Genomic DNA, 27,545 nt, shown 5'->3' on the forward strand with positions numbered 1-27,545 from the left:
GCTTATTTAAAATGGTTTCCTTATAGACTTACCTTTGTGATAATTATTTTCCTTTGATGTCTGACCTGGTGTAGGCAGAAATCTTTAAATGAAAAAGGGCAGGAAGTCACAAAGTTACAATACAAAATCCCTGAAAACAGGATGACCAAGGAACAACTCCAGAATGTGGAAACAGAACTCGAAATGGCATCATGGAAGAGGCCCTTTCTGAAACTGCACATTTGAAATATAAGCTGTGGCTTCCAAAGGAATGGGCCTTTGCATTTAGGAGACCCCAAACAAGCCTGCAGCTGAAATGCTAATTGCACAGTAACTCAGATTAATGTATTGTAATATTAGTCCACAATTATCACTTGGAGATAGGGTCAAGAAGTGTATAGTTGGTTATTCACAAGAAATGACTGATTTAAAAACAAAGAGCTCTAATGGAATTCAATAGTGCTTTTCAGTCATTCTGCTTGGCATCTCTATTACCTGAGATGATTCACAGTCCATTATGGGAGCTTCCATGCTAATAGAATGTCTATCTTCTGTAATACAGACACATCAGAGCACTAACTGGGAATCTGTCACAATGAATTTCATCTAGATTTTACTTCATCTCTTCATGGACTGTAAAATTTGCTCTTGTACAATGCCTAAATTTACTGTGGGTAATTGAGAGAGATCTATAGATGCAGCAGCACTCAGTTAAAAGCAGTTTTCCAAAGATCTATTGTAAATTGTGCAGCTTTGCCTCAGCTGGGGAAAGATTATGGTGAGCTGAATCTTGCCTTTACTAATGAGATGTTGTGGTGAGTTCAAAAGAGAGATGGGGGAGATGCCTTAGTGAATTCTGCCACGTGGAAAAAGGAAAACAAGGAAGGGACCCATCTTTCATTCCGAGGAAAGCTTTGCAAAAGGGACAAAAATAAGTTTGGACCCAGGCTTCATTGCCTTCCGTGGGAAGTATAAATCGGGGCTACGAGAGACATAATATTTTCCAAATCTGCCTGCATTTACTTGGCAGAAAAAGAATGTCTCATGCATGACCCAGTCTTCCAGTAGCTTACATTTGGCTCCTCGTGCGACTGCAGGTAGAACAAATTCCATCTCTCATTTGCTACACCTTCTGTTTCACAGATTGTTAATCCTAACTAAAATATTTGGTATTAAGCTATCTGCATGAATTGTTGATAAAGAATTAAGATAACATTTGAGCTATTAAATATAATGTGTGCTCATATTTTTTCAATGGATACTTGGGTTACTGCTCATAAAGTATACACGCTAACCTTTTTTTTTTTCCTTCAAACCGTTCCCCTTTCTTTATTTTACTTATTCCCATCAAAAGCTAAACAGAATCACTGGGTGCCCTTAACAATTGTAGGGCTTAATATTTGTTAGCCAATTAGAATTGTGATATATTCTACAGCTTTTTTCCTAAGCCAGGAACTGAATAATAGCATCATGCTTCACTGGCGGTGAAGTGAGCTGAGCCTTTACATTAGGAGAAAATCAGAATGGTATGACTGCAGTTCATTACTGAAATAGGTAACTGATGAACTGAAAAGACAAAGGGCATTGTTAAATGAAATGTCATTATTAGAGGTGCTCATGTTTAACAAATGTACTGTAAGTTAATTCAGTAGTGTTTTCTGTAAAGTTCTCCACTGAATGTTCACTGCTCATTTTTACTGTCTCTGCATACCTAACATCTCCTTAAAAATATCTTCAAGGAAACAATGTCAACTTCCAATCATAGGGAATATTTAAACCGAGGTCAGAACCATTTTCTAGGCTCAGGTGTTTGCGTAACTTTCACTGAAGACCCTAGCCAGATGCAGTTGTGTTTATGTTACTAGATTTACATGCAATACACTAGGACGTTAACAATGCAGCGGGGTGGGGGGGGGGGGGTGGTGGTGCAGGGAGGATAAACACAATCACTTTGCAGAAGACTTGGGAAAATGTTTTCAGCTTAAAGAGGAGAAAAGGCAATGAAACCCCTTTGGCATCTGTGCAAAACTGTTTGCTTGACTCTGGAGGTGATAAAAATAATTTATGGAGCTCTACGTTTTTAGCAAGAGGAAATGACCTCAGCTTTTGGCAATCTGATGCAGTTAGTGAAGCCTCTCTCTACTACTTTTATGGATTTCCTTGAGCTACATATTCTGTGACCTGTATTTCAGATTTATTGGCAGATACATAAGCCACATTAAGTAATATAAAATGCAGTGAATGCATCAAACAACTCAGCAAGGACCCACTGACAGCCGGCGAGAGGCTGCCTCTTCGAAGAAGTCACTCTGAATTGGATACCTGTTTATGCATTTGTCGAACCAGGCTCTGAATTTTTGTTTTAAATGAAGACATTAGTTCAAAACAAAAACGTCTCCAGCCAAACCCATAACATATTGGGTGGCAGGAAGAAGGTGTACAGCCAACTTTCAAATCTAATCAAACGCTCAGGATTTTGAGTGTGAACATGCTTTGCTTCCCGTTTGGGGGGAAGCACAACTTCTCGGGAGGAGAGAAGGGGCCCCCAGCATATTGTGTTTGATTCTCCACAAGACAATAGAGTAGCATTTTGATGAGGGAGATGCAGACTGACCAATAACGTCTTTTGGGAAATTCTTACTGCCTTGATACAGAGAAAGTAAGTACCAATGAGGAAATGAGTATTGCACAGTGCTACGTGCTATAACCACTTGAAACAGAACTGGGAGAATTTGTGTAAGACCTATACCCCCATCCTTGATGCCATCAAAGGCAAGGTCCCAATGTGTCAAAGCAGAAAGAGAATGAGTCTGGCAGTCAAGAGACCCAGTTCCTAGCTGGGGCAGCTGTGTCACCTTGGGCAACTGCCACCCTCTCCCTCGAGGTCGTGACGGGACGCCTGGCATCCCTTCCTGCACAGAAATCCCTTGATTCCTTAAACAATGATGTCCAAATGATTGATGTAAGAGAAATGAGATCACAGGATACTGGGGACACCTGAACCAGCCGTGAATTACTTGAGAAGATTCAGGCCCTGGCATTAAGCCAAGCAGAAAAATGATGGACATGTGGTTTCATGGGGAACTTCTAATTCACCTTCTTGTGACTGTTATATTTTACTGTTAACCATTCCCTTTTAAAGAAAGCCTCGTGGGACTCAGATGAAGGTACACTCCCTCCAAAATATGTTCTGGGTAAATTCCACCCTACTACGGTCTGTCCAGCCTCTGAAAATTGACAGCCCTTTGTTTGCATCACTTCATACTGTCCATGTGAACAATTAAACAGTGTGGTTAAGGGCTCAGTTTCCAGAGTCAGATGGCCCAAGTTTAAGTCCTGATTCTGCCACTATTAGCTGTGTGACCTTGGGCAAGACTCTTAACCTCTCTGAGGTTTTTCTATTCTGTAAAATTGGGATGACAACAATACTTTTGTTGACTGGATGATTGTGATGATGATATGAGATCCAATTTGTAAAGCATTAACACAAATGTGTCACAGAGTAAAATTCTCAATCTATATTAGATATTATTGTTGTGTTTCATGCATATCCATTTTGCCTTTTCTTCATAAGAGTGTAATTGATTAAAGACAGAGTCACAGCACCACATGCTATTTGTGTTCCCTACGGTGTTGGGCTCACAATGTGTTTTTGGAAAATAAGTAACTGAGGGGTAAAGTCCTGCTATGGTAGAGAAAGGGGAATGAGGCATAATAGCAAAAGAATGGAAATATCTTCTCTCCTGTGGCATAAAGAGCAGTTTTAACAATGATTACCATTATTAAGCATTCACCTTTTGCCGGGCACTTTACACAAGTTATTTATTTATTTATTATTATTTATTATTATTATTATTATTATTATTATTATTATTTGAGATGGAGCTCGCCCAGGCTGTAGTGCAGTGGCCCCATCTCGGCTCACTGCAAGCTCCGCCTCCCGGGTTCATGCCATTCTCCTGCCTCAGCCTCCCGAGTAGCTGGGACTACAGGCACCCACCACCACCCCGGCTAATTTTTTGTATTTTTAGTAGAGACGGGGTTTCACCATGTTAGCCAGAATGGTCTCGATCTCCTGACCTCGTGATCCCCCCGCCTCGGCCTCCTGAAGTGCTGGGATTACAGGCATGAGCCACCGCGCCCGGCCTACACAAGTTATTTCTAATCACTATTCTGCCAGATAGGTATTATTATCCCTGTTTTACAGAAATAAAATTTGAAGTTCAGGGAAGGTAAGAAATATTGCACATGACTGAAGTGAAAGAATGGGATTCAAACCCAGGTCTGTCAACTGCCAGCGTCCACTTCTACCGACATTTAGCCTTTCCACCCACAGCATGCTGTCCAATCAGACAGATGCTCCTCCTCTGAACAGGCAACATGGCTATCTCCTGCTGGCAAATGATAAGAAATTAGAGATAGGATTGTCAGACGAGCCTTTCATGCTGAGTCACATAGAGCAAGACATATTACAGGCAGTGGCAAAAGCTGAAAATTGAGAGTCAGTCTTCGAAAATGCACAGTATGAAAAGAAATGCAGATCATAGTCATTCTGGGCTCACACCTTAGCAACTACCATCACCCAGGTCCTATTTGAAGCCAAACAATTGTGGCTTAAAGGTGCTGAGTAATTAAGACATTGAAACTAGGTATTAAATAACAACAACATGACGCTTTAGGACCCGGAAATGTCAGCCATGACTTACACTTGCAAAGCTCCTCTGTCTCCCTAGAACGTTCACTTGCAATAAGTGAGGGGTAATAAGATGGAGGAATTCACATTGGCAAGGTTGGGACATGGTCTGAGAAGAAAGATGGGATTAAGAGAGGTGGCCAGGCCGGGCGCGGTGGCTCACGCCTGTAATCCCAGCACTTTGGGAGGCCGAGGCGGGCGGATCACAAGGTCAGGAGATCGAGACCATGGTGAAACCCCGTCTCTACTAAAAAATAGAAAAAAATTAGCCGGGCGCAGTGGCGGGCGCCTGTAGTCCCAGCTACTCGGGAGGCTGAGGTAGGAGAATGGCGGGAACCCGGGAGGCGGAGCTTGCAGTGAGCCGAGATTGCGCCACTGCACTCCAGCCTGGGCGACAGAGCGAGACTCCGTCTCAAAAAAAAAAATAAAAAAAAATAAAAAAAATAAAAAAAAAAAAAAAGAGAGGTGGCCAGGATCAGCCGTAAACTCCCAGTTGGAAGTTTCGGTACAGGTTGTGTCTTGGACTGGGGCCAGCCAAGAAACATGTGATCCACACAAAACGTGTTGGGGTCCATATTGTCCGGAAGGACGTGGTATTATGAATGTCTTTGTCTGATTGGAAATATCTAGGCTCTCCAAACAGCCATTTCCAGATCTCAATATTGTCTGCCTTCCAGAAATGTTTCATCCTGGACTTGAGTTATTCACATTGTTTCCCCACACGCCAAGTAGAAATGCTTGGGATGATAAAATAGAAAGCGCAGAATACATTTGCCTTGGGTGCACATTCTTAAAGTACTTCACCGCGAAGCAGTCCAGAGCTCTGCTAGCTAATAAGAAGGTTGAGGCAAGAACCACCTCTAATAATTCAAAACTAAAATTAGACATTCACTTGAAAAATTCAGGTGGCCGAAACAAAAATGAGGGAAGCTTTGTTTATTTAAATTATGAGATAATTGCCGCAATTCTCCAATTCCCCTCACTAGGGTAGACTTGGCTTGAGTGTATCAGTATCCATGGTGACTCATCTAATAAGTAAACTGCATTAGCTCTGCTACCAGCAGAAAGGAAAGGGAAAGGTCTTGAAATATATCTGTTGTGGCTTCCTTCCAGAGCAAGGGATTTCATTATATCCTGAAGACATGAGACAGTTCAAAGAGATTTGAAATATGGAATGAGAAGGCGGAGGAGGAGAAGTTTGGGATTATATAGTTGCTTTTTAGTTTTGATTTTATATATGAGAATCAGATGCTACAAACAGAGACTCTAGAGGGAGACTTTATTCTTCTGGTCCAGGGTTTTGTTTTGGTTCGTTCTGTGGTTAATATCTTTCCAAAAAGTTCCCGCCACACGGGTAGGCCTTCATGTGTACTCCCATGTATGTAATTTCAAATAAGTATGACAAAAAATCCTTTAAAAACAACACATACATGATTTTCTGTTCCATGGCTGAAATGAAACTTGCTGGAAAAAAAATGCATGATGGTGCCTGCTTATTAAATCCAGACAATGCAGAATGATAATAGGAAGCATCCCGAAAGAGGCACCGCAATATTTCTGTAACAACAGAATAATAACTTGGTTTGCATCTGTCTACTTTTAAAACCATTTTACGATTACAAGCATGTAAGCTATTCTAATTATTACTGTAAATAATTAATCATTTCCTTTACAATCACTTATTAATTAGCTGTCATAACATTGTTGTGAGTTAGGTGGAAGACAAGGATTCAATATTCAGTTATTAACACCTAATTAAAATGTTCATTGTTTTCCATATGTTGTTTATAGCTTTGCTTCCTCACACTTGAAGACAGAATTTTCTCCGAGAACAATGTCCTCTATTTGCTTAGCTACGTCGCCATCTGTTGTTGAGAAGTAGAAAGTGTCCTTTTCTGCTTTTTCACATAAACAATAGCTTAATCCTTACCTCAGTTTTTATTTGGAATTTTAAAAGATAGCTCCACAATAGTCTCCTCCTAAAAGATTGTTATTGACTTTATTTATTCTACTGCTGACTACATGAAGTATTCTGCTAATACCAGTGGCATCATTTAAGTAGTAAATTAAGTGAGCCTATTAATGAAACTACCATGAAAAATTCAAGTTACTCCAACATACAAAAAGTATAGGACAGGGGAATTCGCTATCAAGTTTGGCTTACAGAAAGTCACCATCGAGGGAAATTTAAGATTTAATAATCCACCAGCCTAGGCAATGTGGCAAAAGCCTGTCTCTACTAAAAATACAAAAATAAATAAATAAATAATTAAATAATTAAATAACCAGGCATAGTGGTGCATGCCCGTAGTCCCAGCTACTCAGGAGGCTGAGTTGGGAGAATCACCTGAGCCCCGAGGCTGAGGCTTCATTGAGCCATGATCACGCCATTGCTCTCCAATCTGGGAAACAGGAGTGAGACCCACCCTGCCCCATCTCAAAAACAAACCAACAAACAAAAAAGATTGACTATTCTACATCATAAAGATATGTTTTATACTAACTCATTTTTATAATAAAAGATTATGTTTATTGAGCAACTACTGAATGCTAAGCACTGTTCGTTCTTTCAATAGTCCAATAATGGAGACACTGCTGTGGTTGTGCCCACTTTACAAATAGGGAAACAGAATCACCAAGAGGTAAAGTCATTTGCTGATTCAGGGGGAGGCTAAATAATTTGTGAGGCTTAGTGCAAAATCAAAATGTGAGGCTTTTTGTTCCAAAAGCAGGGAAGTGCCATTAAAGGTACGAAAATATAAAGCTTTTTTCCTTTCTTTCTAAGTCTCTCTCTCAACTTGTTATGATGTTTTAATTTGCCATTTAATGTTATTTTAATAAAAAATTTAATTTTGTCATTGTATGAATTTTACCATTCATTTTTATGTTGTGCAATGTGTTTTCAATGCAAATAGAAGAGCACGTAACTCACATGCAGAATAATCAAAATTTCACAATTCATTATTTTGTTGCTCATATGTATGTATTTCACTCTCTAGAATGATAGAAATGCTGCGCAAAACCAACTCAACTGTTTTCATCTCACTTGATATGTGCACAATCTACCAACACTGCTCACCTTGGGCTTCTTGGTGAGTAAGGAATTACAATTTTCTTTCCTTCTATGTCATCATTTTCAGTACGAGTAGTTGGCCAACACAGAGAAGTAACATGAGAGAGTGTATGGTAGGCTTTCCTGTCATTCACGTTTCTTGGAATGCCTTGGCCTTCTTTCTGCATTCAAAGCAAGTTCTGGCCCAAGCAAAAAGTCAGTGGTAGATATGCAGATATGCCAATATGCCACGCTCACCTTTTACTCTTTAAGTCTCACTGAACTCCCACGTATTGTGGGTCCGCCAGAATTCTGTGTTCACAAGGTGTTGTGAACTCTGTAAGGAAATAAGGTAGCAAGGAACAGCAGATACCCCATTATTCTTATCGAGCTTAACATATTGTGCTTATCTTCCCTACTCACGTTCATGCTCCAATGTCTGTCAGAATTCACTTGCAAAACATAAGTTCAAACATAAAATTGTCGAGAATTTCAAGACAGTGACAGCAGAGCATTAAAATAAGTGTGAGGCTCTCTGAGCCTGGGGCTCTGTGAGACTACACCCACTGAGCAGACTCCGAGATGATGGACACACACAGAATGACACATCTGTTTCCAGAGTTCACGCTCCTAACCACTGTGCTCTGCTGCCCCTCAGACTATGCCCAGAGGCACCTTCAAAAGCTTCTGCTTTATGTGTCCATTATTCATAGAATTAAAGAAAGATGATGGTGGACAGAGGGCCTTAGAATTCCAACCTTCCTGTTATACAGACAAAAGACAAGAAACTCAAAGAACCAGGATGACAGCCCTGATGTCCTAAATCTAGACCTCCTCAAATTGTCAAAATAAATGTAATATCTCCTTCCCCTTTCCATCCCTCCCACAACCCACCCTTCCTTTGGTGCCCCACTTCTTTGCTGCTCTGTAGTAATCCTGTTCAGTCTCCATGGTTCTGGGGAGGTGGACTCACCCTCTGCACTCAGGCCCAGAGGAGGACACAGAAGGCAGACAGGCTTAGCAAAGCCGTGTCCTCCACAGGAACCTGGTTACATCTGTGGAGAAAGAGACACCCTTTTCCTCTGGGATGATGAGACATGAGGACCATGACATCATACAGCATTGAACTTATAACCAGGTAGAGAGGGACTGCCTGAGAATGAGGCCAATGTGGAGAAAAGCAGAGCTGAGAGACACAGACAAAAACAAACCCCTCAAGGAGTAGAGATTATGAGCTTCTCAGTTGAGTCCTGAGTTACATAAATGAGTTAATAACCTCTCCCTTTGTTTCTTAACCAAATTTGAATTAGGTTTCTGCTACTCGACTGTTTTCATCTTAATCAATATGTGCACATTCTACCAACATTGCTCACCTTATTGATGAGTAAGGAATTACAATTCTCTTTCCTTCTGTGTCATCATTTTCAGTATAAGTAGTTTTGGTCAACACAGAGAAATAACATAAGACAGCATATGGTAGGCTTTCCTGTCATTCATGTTTCTCAGGATGCCTCGGTCTTCTTTCTGCATGCAAAGCAAATTTATGTTTCTGTTTCTGAAATCAGGTTTCTATTACTTGAGACTAAGAGTCCTGATTGATATAGGTTTGTGAATCATTCTGTAAACATGATCATTAAAACCATGGTGAGAATGCAAATAGATACAAAGATTAAGCTATAGGGAATATCATTTAAGGAGAGTGAAAAGGAAGAGAAGCCAGCAAAGGAAACTGAGGGAGTGATCAGGGGGTTCCAGGAGACCCGGCACAGGAGACAGCGTCCACCAGGTAGGAGCAGAAAACAGGGGTGTGCATGTGGGCAAGGCCAGATATACAGAAAGTTCAAGCAAAGTGATGGTTAGAAAGAGTCTAGTGACCTGGAAATTAGGAGGTGGAGAATTACACCAGGAGTTTGTTGGGAACAAAGCCAAGGGGCTCTGGGTCCCTGCGTTTAACACTGCTGAAAGAAATCAGAAATGACACAAACAAATGGTAACACATCCTATGCTCATGGATGGGTAGAATCAATGTTGTGAAAATAACCACACTGCTAAAAGCAATCTACAAATTCAAGGCAATCCCCATCAAAATACCATCATCATTCTTTATAGGTTTAGAAAAAACAGTTCTAAAACTTCATATGGAAGCAAAATAAAAACAAAAACAAAAACCCTCATAGCCAAAGCCAGACTAAGCAAAAAGAACAAATCTGGGGGCATCACACTACCTGATTTCAAACTATAGTATAACTCTATAGTCAATAAAACATCATGGTACTGGTATAAAACTAGGCACATCAGCCAAGGAAACAGAATAAAGAACCCAGAGAAGAACCCAAATACTTACAGCCAACTGATCTTCAACAAAGCAAACAAAAACATAAAGTGGAGAAAGGACACATTTTTCAACAAATGGTGCTGGGATAATTGACTAGCTATATGTAGGAGAATGAATCTGGATACTCTTCTCTCGCCGTTTACAAAAATCCAAGATGCCGTATGCAAGACCTGAAACTATAAAAATTCTAAAAGATCACATTGGAAAACCTTCTAGACATTGGCTTGGGCAGAGATTTCACTAAGAACCCAAAGGCAAATGCGATAAAAACAAAAATAAATAGCTGGAACTTAAACTAAAGAGCTTTTGCACAGCAAAAGGAACAGTCAGCAGAGTAAACAGACAACCCACAGAGTGGGAGAAAATCTTCACAATCTATACATCTGATAAAAGACTAATATCCAAAATCTACAACAAACTCAAATCAGTAACAAAAGAAAAAAAAAATCCCATCAAAAAGTGGGGTAAGGACATGAATAGACAATTCTCAAAAGAAGATATACAAATGGCCAACAAACATATGAAACAATACTCAACATCATTAATGATCAGGGAAATGAAAATCAAAACCACAATGGGATACCACCTTATCCCTGCAAGAATGGCCATAATCAAAAAATCAAAAAACAGTAGATGTTGGCGTGGATGCAGTGATCAGGGAACACTTCTACACTGCTGGTGGGAATGTAAACTAGTAGAGCCACTATGGAAAATAGTGTGGAACTTCCTTAAAGAACTAAAAGAAGAACTGCCATTTGATCCAGCAATCCCACTACTGGGTATCTACCCAGAGGAAAAGAAGTCGTTATACGAAAAAGATACTTGCACACACATTTATAGCAGCACAATTTGCAATTGCAAAATTGTGGAACCAATATAAATGCCCATCAATCAACAAGTGGATAAGTAAACTGTGGTATATATATACAATGCAATACTACTCAGCCACAAAAAGGAATGAATTAATGGCATTTGCAGTGACCTGGATTGGAGACTATCATTTCAAGTGAAGTAACTCAGGAATGGAAAACCACACATTGTTCTCGCTGATATGTGGGAGCTAAGCTATGAGGATGCAAAGGCATAACAATGATACAATGGACTTTGGGGACTTGCGGGGGAGGTTGGGGGGGGAGGGATAAAAGACTACAAATAGGGTGAGTGTATACTGCTCAGGTGATGCGTGCACCAAAATCTCACAAATCACCACTAAAGAACTTAACTCATGTAGTCAAACACCACCTATACCCCAAAAACATATAGAAAAAAATGTTTTAAGTCTTGTGTTTAAAATGGTAGGTTGGGTGTATGTATTGACTGCTACTTCCTTCTGAGACACAACTGAAGTGTGAGGAAAATTATTAAATCACATTGGAAATATATATATTATATATATATATTATATATTTATATATATTTTTATATATTTATATATTTATATATATTTATATATATTTATATTTTTATATATATTTTTATATATTTATGTATTTATATATATTTATATATATTTATATATTTATATATAAATATATATGTATTTATAATATATATTTATATATATATTTATAATATAAATTTATATTATAACTATATATATAACCTGCAAGGACAATGAGAACAAGCGAAAAGACCACAGTGGATAAAAATTCGCACCAGCAAGTGAAAAATGTCAACAAATTTTTGGAAGTGGAATAAAAAGTGGAGAACAGGTATCTGGCATTGCAGAGGAGAGAATTCAGAGACACCTTGGAGCCCAGTGGGGTTAATGGCAGAGAGGGATTCACTGCTTAGAACTCTGACAACTTCAGGGCTGAGGCACAGGTAGCTTGGAGAGCAGGAGTAAGGCTCAGGCAGGGCTGAAAACAGGGAGGTAGTCTGAAAGCCTCTGTTAGAGCCACTGGACCCAGCCCTGATCATTCCCGTCCTTTGCAGTTGCATCACCAACCCCCTGATTCTCACAAGTAACCGGAGAATTGTTCTCTGGAGACCCAGAGAAGGCCAGAATCCCAACTCTGGAACATGTGTCAGAGTTGAGGCCATGGATGAGGTTATGTGCCCCAAACTGAAGGATTAGTAGAGGTCCACATACTCATGACCAGAGCCCCATCCTGTCTCCCATCTTTGACCGGGGCACCAGGAGCCTCATGTATGCTCCCCACGCAAGACATTGAAAGAGCTTCTCTGCAGAAACGATGCCCCTGTGGTGGTTGGTACAGTGGCGACTTAGCTAAATGGAAACTGTGTTTAGCAGAATCCCCTTCTCTGGGTGGTTCTGCTTGGGCTGACAAGAGGATCTGTGTGAAGTTTGGCAAGCAGAAAAGGGAAGCAGCCTCCACTATGTTCTGAATGTGCGTTTAGCATGCTAGGTGCCACCACAGCCCCCAAACATTGTCACTGGTGGCTAACTCACCCTGGTGTTATAGCGGGGCTGCCAGACCCACAGCTCTGTGGCCCCCACAGACTTCCTTCCAGGCATGGCACAGCTTTGCTGAGAAATGCTCTGGCTTCCTTGGCAGGTCACCTGCATCATTGAGGTGGAGGTGGTGGTGGCGAGAACACCTCTAACTACTAACTAGGTGTCTGAGTACCACAAACTTAGTGGTTTAAACAGCAGGAACAGAGTCTTCTGGGGTGCTGGAAATGTTCCACGGCTTGGTCAGGGTGGTAGCTCCTCAGATTTATCCACATGTACAAGTTTTTCAAGATTAGACACTTTGTAGGGTATATCTTATGCTTCAATACAATGTTAACCAATGTTCCACATAGCATTAATCATTTGCAGTGAGTACTATCAAGAAAAGTTATAGTGTTCCATAAGAGGGCCTGGTCTGAGATGTGGGATCTGAGAGAACACCAGAGAGGATGGGCACAGGAGGTGACCCGGGGGCTGTGGTGTGAAACAGGCATGGGCCAGAGAGGGCACCCACTGTAGCCCATGATAAAGACATTGCACTCGTCTCTGAAATCTATGGGCTTCCAAGCAGGAGACATGTCATAGATTACTTTGAAAAGAGTGAATGTTCAAGTACTTTTTTTACTAGCTGAGTTAGCAACTGAGTGTGTCTCTGTAGCACTACTTTATTTTCCAATTTGCATTAGGGTATGCACTCATTTCATATAGACCACGATATGCTTTGGATTTGTGTCCCCACCCAAACCGCATGTCAAATTGTAATCCCCAGTGTTGGAGGTGGGGCCCGGTGGGAGGTGATTAGTTCATGGGGGCAGATTTCCCCCTTTGGTTCTGTTTCCCTGATACAGTCCTCATGAAATCTGGTTGTTTAAAAGTGTGTGGCACCTCCCCACTCTCTCTCTTCCTCCTGCTCTGGCCATGTGAAGATGTGCCTGCCTCCCCTTTGCCTTCTGCCATGATTGTAAATTTCCTGAAGCCTCCCCAGCCATGCTTCCTCTACAGCCTGCAGAACCATGAGCCAATGAAACCTGTTTTATTTATAAATTACCCAGTTTCAGGTATTTCTTTATAGCAGTGCAAGAATAAACTTAAACAAACCATGACTTCTCTCTTCGTTTTTCCTGTCTCTTCTGTTCAAGACAACAGTACCACTGAGTCAGTGTCTGACATACACACAGGATAGTGCCCATATACCTCTCCCAGACATAACTCTAAGAATGAACAACATCTAGACCAAGACTCTTTTGCAGAACCAGCCAACTCCATCTTCCAGTGGACCATTGCTCAGACAGTGCTCCATGCGGCATTGATTAGTAACTGCAGTAAAATACGCTTGGAAAATATTTGGTCAGACAAAGTTACACAGTTTTCCTATTGCAGGACTTCTCATAGAGTTTCCTATGTTAATGTGCATTATGATTCTCTAAGAGGAGGAGATTATATGCAACATTCCCAAATTTATTTGAACCACGGGACCCTTTTGTGAGGTGAACGGTATTAGCAAGTCAAGATACTATGTTAATCTGACGACATACAACACAGTGCATAGGTAATCCCTACTAGTTAGTGATTTGTGGCATTAAGTCACACAGTAACCCCCTTTATCTTAATTCATTTTTAGAATAAATATAAAGAAATGACAGAAAGCTGAGGTTGTTGTTTTATTTTTGTCTTTCATGAAGACTGATTTCTTCCACTACCATTACCTGCTCACTTTCTTCATCTGTCTTTGGAGCCTCATTCATCTTCATTGGCTATTGATTACTTTCTTCTCTGGTGATTTTAAGTAGCTAAAAAACCTCCCAATGACTCCTCATATTATGTGAAAGAAGTTGTATTTTTTTAACCCCTTTCAGAAATTACCATAAAACTAATGGGAGTTAGATCCCCATTCTGACTATCACTGTTGACACGTAAAATCGTGTTTTTCATATCTTAAGTCCAAAACCGTGTTATCTGTTGTAGATAATTTTAGTGGAATAGACTGCAAAGAATCCTAGAAATGTTAATTCTACTACATCTGACATATGGAGAATTTTTGGTATTCAACTCAAGTTTTGCATTTTCTTTGCAATTTTCAACATGCACAGCCTCACACTGTCTTTCAAAGGCTCTGGTATTATCCAGAAGCAATTACGAAGAAAAACGAAATTACCTTTCGTCATTCTATCTATTCAATGCCTTGGAAATGCAGACTGACAATGAACTGACAATTATTTGCAATCCACTTTCAGTTAATTTCACCATAAATTGAGCCTGAGGACTGCTGACAAATAAAATATATTATTCATCTGAAAACATTCTCTTTGGGTCTCCAGATCTCCAATCTATTTCATTAGTGATCATGATCAAACTAAGTTGGGAATTGATTTATGCAATAGTTATCCTTCCACAATAATTAATTAGGAAAATAATGCTTTGGTAGAGCTTTGAAAAGGAGCGATTTCTAAGGCTCTTTGATAAAATAGAAAACTTTAAAAATAATTATGAGGCAGGGTTCCTAAGGGAGTAGATATGCATTGCCTTTCCTATTTCCAGAATACACTAGACTTAACCACAGTCAGGGATAGCTCCTTGAATCTCAATTCAGTTCATCTAACAGTTTTTTGATAGTGTGCTACATGCCCAGCACTGTGTGCTAGGTCTGTGAAGGTAACAGAAAGGGAGCTTCTTCTGTGAGTGTACATGGGCAGGTAGCCATATATGGTATTAACTATTCTAATAAATGCTATAATAGACATACTTGCAAAGTATTTTTGCAGTCATAACAGCTCCAGGGATTAATTCTGCTTAAACCATTGGGGAATGCTTTGTGGGAGAAAGTGACAATAGAGTTGGTCTTTCAATTGGGAGAGATGAATGGCTGTGGGCTTGAGAGAATCCAAGTGCAATTCTAGGTGGAGAAAATACACGAACAATTGCAAAGAGCTGGGAAACTTCCAAGTGGGTTTGAGGAGATGTGAGAAGCCTGGATTGGCTGTGAGAGGTTAGGAGAGGAATGTATGTTGGGATCAGACTGTGAAGGAGAGATGTAAAGTGCACAGACAATTTTTAATAAATATGATTTTAAGCCAGAAAGCTGTGTTGTTCAGGTGACAAATCAGGTTACAGTGCCATAGAGTGAGGGAATTACTGGAAGATATTGCAATTGCCCTGGTGAGAGGCAACAAAAAATCATGGGAGAGGAAAATAGGGATGCAAGGAGAAACAGAATTTGGGAATCATTTAGTTAATCCCGTTAAGAGAAGCCACGGCACATTGAGGTCAAGGAGTTATAAGGATCTCGTGGGCGTTGAAGTCATGGAAGTTGTGAGCAAATGATGGTGAGGAAAACATACAATGAATCAAGTGCTAAAGCCTTGAAAGAAGTTGGAGGTGTCTAGGAAGCTGATAGATGAGGATAATGTTTGTTCACTCTTTGGTTCATGTACTCATTCAAAGGCCTATAATTCAGAACCTACTCCACTGGGCACTGGGGATGCAAACACCAATAAGACACATTAAGTCAACAGCATTGATCAAAGAGGGAATGTATTATCTTCAGGCAGGGAAAGGTTTCAAGGTTAGTTAACAGACCTCAAAAGTGGAAATTCATGAAATTCAGGATAATACATACAGGTCAACAAGAACTTATAAAGAAATGGGAAAAGATGCTGCTCCAAGTCAAGCTTCATGTCACTTTTCCAGGCAGGAAGACAGGAATGGAAAATGGCAAACAATATATATGTTAATCTTACCCGCTTTGAGGGATTTCTCCTAGAAGTCATCCACTTTCATTTTATTTTTCGGAATGGGTCACATGTCTATTCCTAGTCTGCATGAAAGCGTGGGAAATGTAGAATTTAACTGAGCACATTTTTGTGCCCAACAAGTTCTTCTAGAAAAGAGGCAAGAAAGAATGGACATGGCCTAGACAACTAGCAACTACACTTTTACGGTAAAGGGTTCAATTCACCAAGAAGAGCTAATTGTCCTAAACATATATGCGCCCAATACAGGAGCACCCAGATTCATAAAGCAAGTTCTTAGAGACCCACAAAGAGACTTAGATTCCCATTCAATAATAGTGGGGGATTTTAACATCCTACTGATAACATTAGACAGATGATAGAGACAGAAAATTAGCAAAGTTGTTCAGGACCTGAACTCAGCTCTGGATCAAGAGGACCTGATACATATCTACAGAACTCTCCACGCCAAAACAACAGAATATACATTCTTCTTATTGCCACATGACACTCTAAAATTGATCATGTAATTATGTAAAAAGCTCCTCAGCAAATTCAAAAGCAAATTCAAAAGAACGGAAATCATAACAGTCTCCCAGATCACAGAACAATCAAATTAGAACTCAAGATAAAGAAACTTATTCAGAACCACACAACTACATGGAAATCGAACAACCTGTTCCTGAATGACTCCTGGCAAATAATAAAATTAAGACAGAAATCAAGAAGTTCTAATGAGAATACATAGAGACAGGAGGGGAACAACACACCCTGGGGCCTGTTGGAGGGGTGCAGGGAGGGAGAACATCAGGATAAATAGCTAATGCATGATGGGCTTAATACCTAGGTGAGGGGTTAATAAGTGTAGCAAACCACCATGGCACACATTTACCTATGTAACAAACCTGCACATCCTACACATGTATCCTAGAACTTTAAATTAGATTAAATTAAATTAAGAAATCAAGAAGATATTTGAAACTAATAAGAATAAAGAGACAACACACCAGGATCTCTGAGATGCAGCTAAAGCAGTGTTAAGAGGAAAATTTATAGCACTAAAATGTCTACATCAAATAGCTAGAAAGATCTCAAGTCAACAACCTAACATCACAAGAACTAGAGAACCAAGGGCAAACAAATCTCAAAGCTAGCAGAAGACAAGAAATAACCAAAATCGGACAGGAACCAAAGGAAATAGAGACGTGAAAAAACCTTCAGAAAATCAACAAATCCAGGAGCTTGTTTTTTTGGCAAAAATTAATAAAAGAGCTAGACTGCTAGCTAGACTAATAAAGAAGAAAAGAGAGAATAATCAAACAGATGCAATCAGAAATGATAAGGGGAATATCACCAGTGACCCCACAGAAATGCATATTTAAATATATTTTTGGCCAGGCATGGTGGCTTATGCCTATAATCCCAGCATCCTGGGAGGCCAAAACAGGAGGATCACTTCAGACCAGGGGTTCAAGATTGGCCCAGGAAACATAGTGAGACCCTGGCTGTACGAAAAATAAAATAAAAATTTGACAATCATGGTTGTGCACACCTATAGTCCTAGATATTCAGGAGGCAGAGGCAGGAGGATCACTTGAACCTAGAAGTTCGAGGTTACAGTGACCTGTGATTGCACTACTGCACTTCAGCCTGGGCAACAAGAGTGAGAACCTGTCTCAAAAATAAATAAATACATTTTTACTGTATCATTCTCATTGATTAAAGGCTTCCTAGAGCATAAGTTCCAGTTTAAAAGTAATTTTTCTAGAATTTTGAAGCATTGCTCCATTTTGTTCCAACTTCCAGTGTTACTCTTGAGAAATCATGCCACTCTGATTCTCATTTCTTTGTTATGTGATGTGATCATTCTCTCTGTAAAATCTTAGTTTCCTCTCTTTATCTCTAATGTTCTGAAATGTCATAATAATGTGCCTTTGTGTAGATCATTTTCCATTTCTTACACATGGCATTGGGAGGATCTTTTCAATCATGACACTGCTTTATTATTTCTGTGAAAATCCTCTCCCCTACTGTTTTATACTAGGATATCTGACCTCCTGGACATTTTCTTCATTCTATTTCCAACTCTTCTATTGAATTTTTAAATTTCAGCTATCATTTTTTAATTTCAAGAGCCCCTTCTTTTTTCTCTAATTATTACTGATGTGGTTTGGCTGTGTCCCCACCCAAATCTCATCTTGAATTGTAGTTCCTATAATCCCCACATGTTGTGGGAGGGACCCCGTGGGAGGTAGTTGAATCATGTGAGTGGTTACCTCCATGCTGTTCTCATGATAGTGAGTGAGTTCTTGCAAGTTCTTGCAAGATGGTTTTATAAGGGGCTTTTCCCCCACTTCACTCTGCAATTCTCCTTGCTGCTGCCATATGAAGAAGAATGTGTTTGCTTTCCCTTCTGCCATGATTGTAAGATTCCTGAGGCCTTCCCAGCCCTGTGGAACTGTGAGTCAATTAAACCTCTTTCCTTTATGAATTACCCAGTCTTGGGTATTTATTCATAGCAGCATGAGAATGAACTAATACAATTACTAACTCTAATTAATAATTATCTTTAATTATAGTATAACAAGCTTTTAAGTGAGGTTTTAAATAAATTTGGAGTTGTGTCTGAGGCTGAAAGCCTAGAATGCCATCTATGCCCGTATTCCAAAAGAAGATGTTAGACATTCATGAAGGACTAACATACCATGCATTTACAGTAAAATAAGTCTTGTGTTCATAGCCCACCTCCCAACTTTAGTCTATGTGTGAAGAAAGAAAACTCCATAAAAAAGCTAAAGACCCTTTAGAGTGAGTTAGAATTTTTTTTTTTTTTTTTTTTTTTGAAGAGCGTCATATATGGGCACATGAACATTTAAAGTAGAAGTTTCTCTCCACCTCTTGGGTCAAGCAATGGGAGGCTTCATGGTGCTCACTGTAGACACTGAGTTACTTGCCAGGAGTGGAGACGAACATCTCAGTCCCCAGTCAGCTGCTGCTGAGCTGCAGAAATGTATAGACTTGTTTTGTGCTTCTACTTGAGCGGAGAGTGGGGAAAGAGTATTCTTGGGAGAACTAGACCCATGTCCTCTGGATTTAGGGGGTTAGGTGGGTGGTGGGGCAGAAGGATTAGTGACTTCCACTCACCTAAGGCTGCCTGGAGATGCTTGTGTAGAAAAAAGAAGGGACTGCGGTGGGAATGGTCTAAACTTTCATCATTGAATTAGACGGAGATTCATGAGTTTTTCCAAGAACTAAATGAGAAACCAGGAAAGTAATAGTGAGCTTGAGTTTCCACCCAAGAGGTCTGGCTCAACAGAATGAGCTTGCATCAAGAGTACTTGGGAAGAGAATTAGGGGAAATTGGGGCACCTGCCACACAGAGGTACCAATGTCAGGTATGACCACCCAATAATATAGGACTGTCTTTTCCTCTTCTAACCCCTGCTCCCCTTGAGCATAATACTAAGGGGGGCAGAGAAGCATCAGCTGGTGAAGAGAGAAAGAAGGGTTTTGATGGAGACAAAAAGAATAGACCATGAACCCCCACTTCCATCTGGCAGAATTCAGGATCAGACCCAAGCTAGAAAGTGGGAGAAGATGTAGATTAGATAAAAGATGAAAGATTAGATTAGAGTGTACTTTTCAATACCCCAAAATGAGACTGTTCTAATCTCCAGAAGTGCCCAGAAAAGCCTTTGACTTTGCACAAGATATTATCCTGGTGTGGGAGGAAGAAAATCTGACAGAGAAAATTTAAAGATGACCAGGTTGTTTCCTGCCTGTTATTTGTCAAGTACAATTCATTTAGGAAAGTGGTTATAATAGCATTTTTGTTTCCTTTTCCATTCTCTGTGTCCTTGTAGAATCACACTTTTGCCATAATTTCAGTGGGATTTCAGGTGAGAGAAAAGATGGACACATGTGCTCAGTCCCTTTTTAAACTACAAGTCAATGTAACTGCCTTATTTATTTATTTATTTTATTATTTTATTATTATTATTATTATTTTGGACCAAAAGCTCCTTTTCCAGGAAAGACTAAGTTGACCTACTGATATTTGAGTGAGTAATCAATAGATAACAGGATAGTCCAAATTTCCACTTCAAATATTGGGCATATTCCACTTACGCAAGTTCATTTAAGAGAGAAGTTTTAGCCAAGCATGGTAGTGCACACCTATGGTCCCAGCTACTCAGGAGCCTGGGAGATCGAGGCTGCAGTGAGCCATGATTGAGCCACTGAATTCCCACGTGACTGACAGAGTGAGATCCTATCTCAATATAAAAAAAGAAAGTAAAGAAAAAAGAAAACAAAAAAGAAAAACTATAACTGTGGTCCTTTATCTTGTAGCTAACCGTCTGAACTAATTTCTCAGAAAGAACAGTCATTGACTGTCACATCTGCCACCTAGTGGCCACTCTGATGCACACATTATGCTAATACTTAGCCTACACCTTTTCATCCTTCACTCCTGCATCCTTCGTTCATTCATTCACCCATCCATCTATCCATCCATTCATCCACCCATCCACCCATTATCCCTTCATCCATCCATCCACCCATCATTCATATTCATTTACCCATCCATCCGTCTGTCTACACATACGTGCATGGTGCACTTATTTGGGTCAGGCTCTAGGCATACAGATAAACAGAATACATGAGCCCTTGACCTTCCTCGAGGAAGTGACAATCTAATGGGGGAGAAAAACATGTATTTTGTTTTCTTTGAGGGAAGATTCTAAAAGCTAAGTCTCCAATGTCCAAGTCTGTGTTTCAAGATTTTTTTTTAAATCTCAACTGGCTTCTTCCCTGTAATTTAATGAAATACTTAAGCCTTTGCCGTATTAAAGGGGAAAAAATCCAAAAAACAAACAAACTTTTCATAAATCATGCTACCTCTAACCATTTTCTTATTTCTTTCCTTTCACTCATAGCCAAGTTACAGGACACACATGGCCTTTTGGTCAACAGTGACTGACAAGTCATTGACAAAAAATTGCCAGTTTTTAAGGTAACTGGTGGCAGTAAGTGGTTTTTACTGAAGGGCCTCTTTATTTCTTCTCTTCATGCAGGCCAAGATGTCAGGGTCAAAGCCATCTCAACTTCAAGAGACCCAAGATCCAATGTAAAAATGGGATCCTAATTTCTAAAGTTCCAAGTACTCTGCCTTCCAGCTATACCTTCCTTTTTATGTATGGAAATTATGACTCTGGAAGCTGCAAATTTTACAACAGTGGCAAAATAACACTAAAAATTTTTCAGAATTATAGTGGCTATTGCATAGAATGCTCCTGATGAACAACACCACACTTTTAAAAAAATTTAATGATGTATTTATTTACTTATTCATTTTTATCTTTTTTTTTGATAGAAAGTCTTGCTATGTTGTGCAGGTTGATTTCAAACTCCTGGGCTGAAGCCATCCTCCCACCTTGGCCTCTTGAGTAGCTGGGACTACAGGCAAGAGCCACTGCACCTGGGTCAACATTGTGTTAGCAGCAGTGACGCTGTTTGTACAGATTCACTGTCTGCAGCAACTCAGTTCTTGCCTCCTTAAAAGAAAGAATTCATCTGAGGAGCATAACACACAGTGTGAAAGTATATTTTAAAAGTTTTAGAGCAGAAATGAAAGGAAGTAAAGTATATTTGGAAAAGGGCCAAGCAAGGAACTTGGGAGTTTCAAGTGCCTCCCCTTGACTTGGGGTTTATATGTTGGTATGATTCCAGGGTTTGTGTTTCTTCTTCCCTGATTCTTCCCTCGGGGTGGGCTGCCCACGTGCGCAGTGGCCTGCCAGGACTTGGGAGGGGCCACATGTACAGTGTGTTTACTGAAATTGTGCACATGCTCATTTGAGGCATTTTTCCCTTACCCGTCACGTATTCCCAGAAGAAGGTCATATACCAATTAAACTGCCATCTTGCCTCTTAGTGTGCATGCCTGGGCCCACTAGCCCAAGTCCTGAGATCTTATCGGGAAGCTGCTGCTCATCAGCTTCAGGTGTTTTCTGTCTATTGGGAGCGGGCCTTTCCCTGGCACCAGCTGTGACCAATTACAACGTTAGCTAGACAGTTTAACAACTGCCTGACCATCACTTGATAGTTACCTGACATTCCTGGTGGAGGGGGGCCTCTTCTGCCTTGCTCATATCTGCCTAACTACCTACTCTAACAATTACACTTTAAGATTGATCCTTTCCCTTTCATGGGCAGTGATTGCTTTCCTGATCATCTCATTTCTTGTCCTGAGAACTTGGCTTGACTTTCCATCTCTCAGGGGTACATGGGTTGTTGGGTCTGTGTATATACGTGGCCAATCAAAAGGCTAGGAGCCTCAAGAATATGGCTACACAGAAATAGAGCTGCACCCCATTTGCAGCTAGCAAAATATGGCCAGACAGAGATGTGGGTTGCACCTTACTTGCAGCTAGACTGATTGTGATACGAGAGAGAAAGAAATTATTTAGGCAGATAGTGACGGCAAAAAGTCCTCAGCAGAACTTCCCTTCTAACAAAAAAGCATAACTAGAAATCATGTCTTTTCTAACGAAGAGCAGCCTGAGAAATAGGGGTGCAAAACATAAAAAAGGAAGCTGGAAGCTTGCACGGGGGAATGCCAGCAACTGCACCAACAAAAAAGGGCTACCTGGGAGACAGGCGTGTCCGCCACGGAAGCTCCATCTTCCCTTTTTTGTTAGCACATGTACAGTAAGAAAGAAATGGGCAACATGAAGAAGCTCAGGCAGAGAACCCACCTGCATAATAAAAGATTGGGGTGGGCGCTGCCAGAGATTCACACCCTATGCAGATGGCACACCTGGTCCTAACTGATTTTTTGTGTCCTATGTAGATCAGACATCGCCTCCCTCTTAACTCATCTATAAAAACCACTGCATTTCACCACAAATCAGCAACCCATTTTTCTGGGACACCTCTCTGTAGCAGAGAGCTATTCTCTTTCTTTTGCCTGTTAATCCTCCACTCTTAACCTTACTCTTTGTGTGTCTGCATCCTTGCTCTCCATGGCCACAAGGCAACGAACCCCAGGTGTCACCCCAGACAATGATGCCGCTTCAATCGTTGCAGCTCTCAAGGCATTATTTAAGTCTCTGGGGTTTTTTGTTGTTGTTGCTTTTGTTGTTGTTGTTGTTGTTGTTGTTGTTGTTGTTGTTTTGGGCTGTTTTTTGGGAGTGGCTCTGGAAGAGCTGATCTACAGGGCTCTCAAATTAGGTCTACCCAGGGATGCCTTCAATAGGTATAAGCTTCTAATAGTGCCTTCAATGATGCAGAAGCTTCTAAAAGTATTTCAAAAAATTTTTATTGCATCTTTTGCACGGCTTTTCACAAAATACCAAATAAAAAGTTTAAGTGATTGATAAGAAAATTAAATCTATTGACCTTTTTGTTTAGCCCTGTTCATTGAAGAACTCCATCCTAAAGTCAGTAATCTAATCAAGAAAGAAGCTCAGTTGAAAAGACTGCCCGTTGAACTAACTTGGTCTCCAAAATACAACTTTCTGTATTTAGCTATTCTGAAATTCCTTGTAAAAATAAATTTACATGTATAAATGAAATCTCCATTTCTAAGGGTGTCTTCCTCTCAGTACCTAAATCACAATAGGAAAGACATTGGCTTAAAGCTTACGTAACAAATTTTACTCTTGTTTAAGGTAATTTTCCCAGCCCTCTTGTCTTAACTGAGTCTTTTACCTACGCCCTTCTTTATCTCAGCAAATAGTGGCATTTAGACCTAAGTTCTATAAATTTTCCACCTAGTTTCACACAAATGTCATGACTTTGGAAATGCAAATTTAAGGCCACCTACCTAACAATTGTTTAGAGCAAGGAATAATCAATCATAAGATGGATAAAGTGGAGAGAGATTTTGAAAACTGGAAAATGCAGAATATTTATTTATTTGTTTATTTTTGAAACAGGGTCTCACTCTGTTACCCAGGCTAGAGTACAGTGGCACAGTCATAGCTCACTGTAACCTTGAACTTTCAGGCTCAAGCAATTCTCTCACTTCAGCCTCTGGAGTAGCTGGGACAACAGGAGCACACCACCATGCTCAACTAATTTTTTTTTTTTTTTTTTTGTAGAGACTGGGCCTCACTATGTTGCCCAGGCTGGCTTTGAACTCCTGGCCTCAAGTGATCCTCCCACCTGAGCCTCCAAAAGGGCTGAGATTATAGGTATGAAAAAATAAATAAATCTCAGGACCCCAAAATCACTAAGCCAAAGAGAAAAGTCAGGCTGGGAACTGTGAAGGGCAAACCTGCCTCCCATTCTATTCCTAAAAAAGATGGCTACAAAGATTAAAAAAGCTACATGCCTCCCTCACAATTTGTCCACAAAATAATTCCTGGTGGACAAAGGACAGACAGAACTCAAAGTCATCCCTCTGCTCCCAGGAGACAAATGCACAGCTGATTGCTTCCTTTGATTCAGTGGAAGGCTAATCGGAAACCCAAAATAATGCAACCATTTGTTCTTTATCTACCTATGACCTGGAAGCCCCCCTCCCGACTTTGAGTTGTCCCACCTTTCCAGGCCGAACCAATGTACATCTTACATATATTGATCGATGCCTCATGTCGCCCTAAAATGTATAAAACCAAGCTGTGCTCCGACCACCTTGGGCACATGTTGTTAGGACCTTCTGAGGCTGTATCACGGGTGCACCCTTAACCTTGGCAAAATAAACTTCCTAAATTGATTGAGACGTGTCTTAGATACTCTGGTTTACACAGGCATGAGTCACCATGCCTGGCTAGAAGAATCTTTAAAAAGCTGTAAGATCTGCTTCTCTCTGTGTGTCTGTGTGTCTATATGTATTACATGTATGTGATATTTCTCTACCAAAATATCTGAAATAAAGCTCTAATTTGCTTGAAGAAAATCTAAACACTTAGATCAAATATTTTAATGCCTTTTAGTTCATGTGATTTGAGTAAATCTTTGGTAAATAGGACGAGTTTATTACTATTGTTGTTTTAATAAAAACAACGGTGTCTTGTGATCAGGAAAATACCCATGCATTTAACTTTAGAGTTCGTGCTTAGCATTTGCATCCTTTAAAAATGGGTTACATGGAAATAACTTAAATGATAGCTAGCCTTGTTTAATGGGCAATTCAAGAATTATTGTTAAGAATGACTAGACTAGGCAAATATAGACAGGATAAAAGTTTATAAATAAAATTTTCATGGTTTCAAAAATCTTTGTAAGTAACTTAAAGTTGTGTTATAAATAAGTAATAGATTCTCATGAAATATCTGAATCATTTCTAAGTACGATAAAATGCTGAAACATTAATTGTTACACATAAGTTTAAGTTTGTTTTTGGCTTCTTAAATTGTACAAAAAGACAAAATGCATTTAGGTCTGTTAGTAAATATGTTCTATTCCACATTAAAAAGTTGTACTTTAACCAGATACAACGAATGGCACATGCATGTAGTTCCAGCTACTTAGGAGGCTGAGGCAGGAGGATCGCTTGAGACCAGGAATGTGAGCCCAGCTTGTGTAACAGAGACCCTATCTCTAAAAGAAAAAGAAAAAAAGAAAATTTGTACCTTCAGGAAGCACATATTTCTAGAAATTATGAAATGGTGCTAGTCTACAGAATTGGTTTGCAACTGCTAAGAATTAACAACTATAATTAGTATAAATAATTAAAACTACTAGAAATAAGGGGAATGATTCAATATGCTAAGTAGGAAAGTGAGAATGTTTTGTTTAGAAAAATTATAAGGAAGGCATAAAGGTGTGCTTTTTTCTCTTTGAGAGAAAAGTAATTTTGTCTAATTTTGGTATTATTTAAAGGTTGTTTCAAAATATGGATTTGAGAAGTAAAGAGAAGCAAGGAAAGAGGGAACCAGTAAGCAGGAGAAAGAGATTTTGTGTTTTATCAAGATAATTTCCTATGCTTCATACTGTCTTTATTAGGTCTCTGATTACTTAAGAAAATTGAGTTAAAGCATTAAGTTTTTTTCCTACAAATATGCTTTTTTTTTTTTTTTTTTTTCCCATACAGGGTCTGGTTCTGTTGCCCAGGCTGGAGTGTGATGGCATGATCTCAGCTCACTGCAACTTCTGCCTCCTGGACTCAAGCCATCCTCTCACCTCAGCCTTCCAAGTAGCTGGGTCTACAGGAGCATACCGCTGTGCCTGGCTAATTTTTTGTCGTTGTTGTATTTTTCGTAGAGACAGGGCGTGTTAGTCCATTTCCACGCTGCTGGTAAAGACATACCCGAGACTGGGAAATTTACAGAAGAAAGAGGTTTATTGGACTTACAATTCCACGTGGCTGGGAAGGCCTCACAATCAGGGCTGAAGGTGAAAGGCATGTCTCACATGGCAGGAGACAAGAGAAGAGAGCTTGTGCAGGGAAAGTCCCCTTTTTAAAACCGTCAGATCTCATGAGACTTATTCACTATCATGAGAACAGCACAGGAAAGACCTGCCCCATGATTCAATTACCTCCCACAGTGTCCCTCTCATAAACACATGGGAATTCAAGATGAGATTTGGGTAAGGATACAGCCAAACCATATCACGGGGTTTTGCCACATTGCCCAGGCTGATCTCGAACTCCTAGACTTGAGCAATCATCCTGCCTAGGCCTCCCAAATTGCTGGGATTACAGGTGTGAGCCACTTCCCCCAGCCTTGCAACTTCTTTCAATTAAAACTCTGGTTAAAGGAATAATTATTGTTTCATAGTGGCCTGTGATCCTACTCTTGATCAAGTGTTTTGAAAGTTTATTTTCGACAAACTTCTTAAAACCAAATTATAAAATGAAGTCTTTTTGACCTTGAGCCAGCTGTTGGACAGCCCAGAGGACCCCTGGAAATGCAAAAGAGAGGTAGTAAACAGATTAAGCAGCTTATTTGATTCATTAAATTACATGAGAAACTTTGTCAAATAAGAAATGGAATTTAACCTTCTTCAAGTCATATTTTTATGTCTTCAAGGGAGTTCATAATAAGGATAGAAAGAACTCTGGCAAGTACAGGTTTCTGATAAATTTGAGTTTGTGGGTTTTTTTTTTTTAGGTACCATTGGACTGGGTAAGAATTTCTAGAACTCTAATGAAGAAACTAATGGGTTTGTGAAACTGCTAACCAAGATTAAACAGAACAAAAATGTATTACGTGACACTGAATGAACTGACAAGAAGGAATAATGGGGCTTAATGGCGTTTTAAAACAGAAATATTTCTGATTCTTTTAATGTTTCATTATCCAGATTTAAGGGAACTTTTTTTTCTTTTAAACTAACTATAACTTATAGCAATTTGCTAATGCATACTTTCGTAAACAAAAATTGAAACATTT

At 39.8% G+C, this 27,545-nt stretch overlaps 1 long non-coding RNA gene across 1 annotated transcript; it reads left to right on the forward strand.

Moving 5' to 3' along the window:
• Positions 1 to 7,671: 7,671 nt before the first annotated feature.
• LOC140712556 (uncharacterized) lies at positions 7,672 to 26,913 on the forward strand. Its single transcript, XR_012094171.1, has 2 exons — positions 7,672 to 7,764; positions 26,243 to 26,913. It is a non-coding gene; the product is annotated as an uncharacterized lncRNA (long non-coding RNA).
• The last annotated feature ends 632 nt before the right edge of the window (positions 26,914 to 27,545 follow it).

Source organism: Chlorocebus sabaeus, chromosome 10, assembly GCF_047675955.1.
Source record: "Chlorocebus sabaeus isolate Y175 chromosome 10, mChlSab1.0.hap1, whole genome shotgun sequence".
Taxonomy (NCBI): Eukaryota; Metazoa; Chordata; class Mammalia; order Primates; family Cercopithecidae; genus Chlorocebus; species Chlorocebus sabaeus.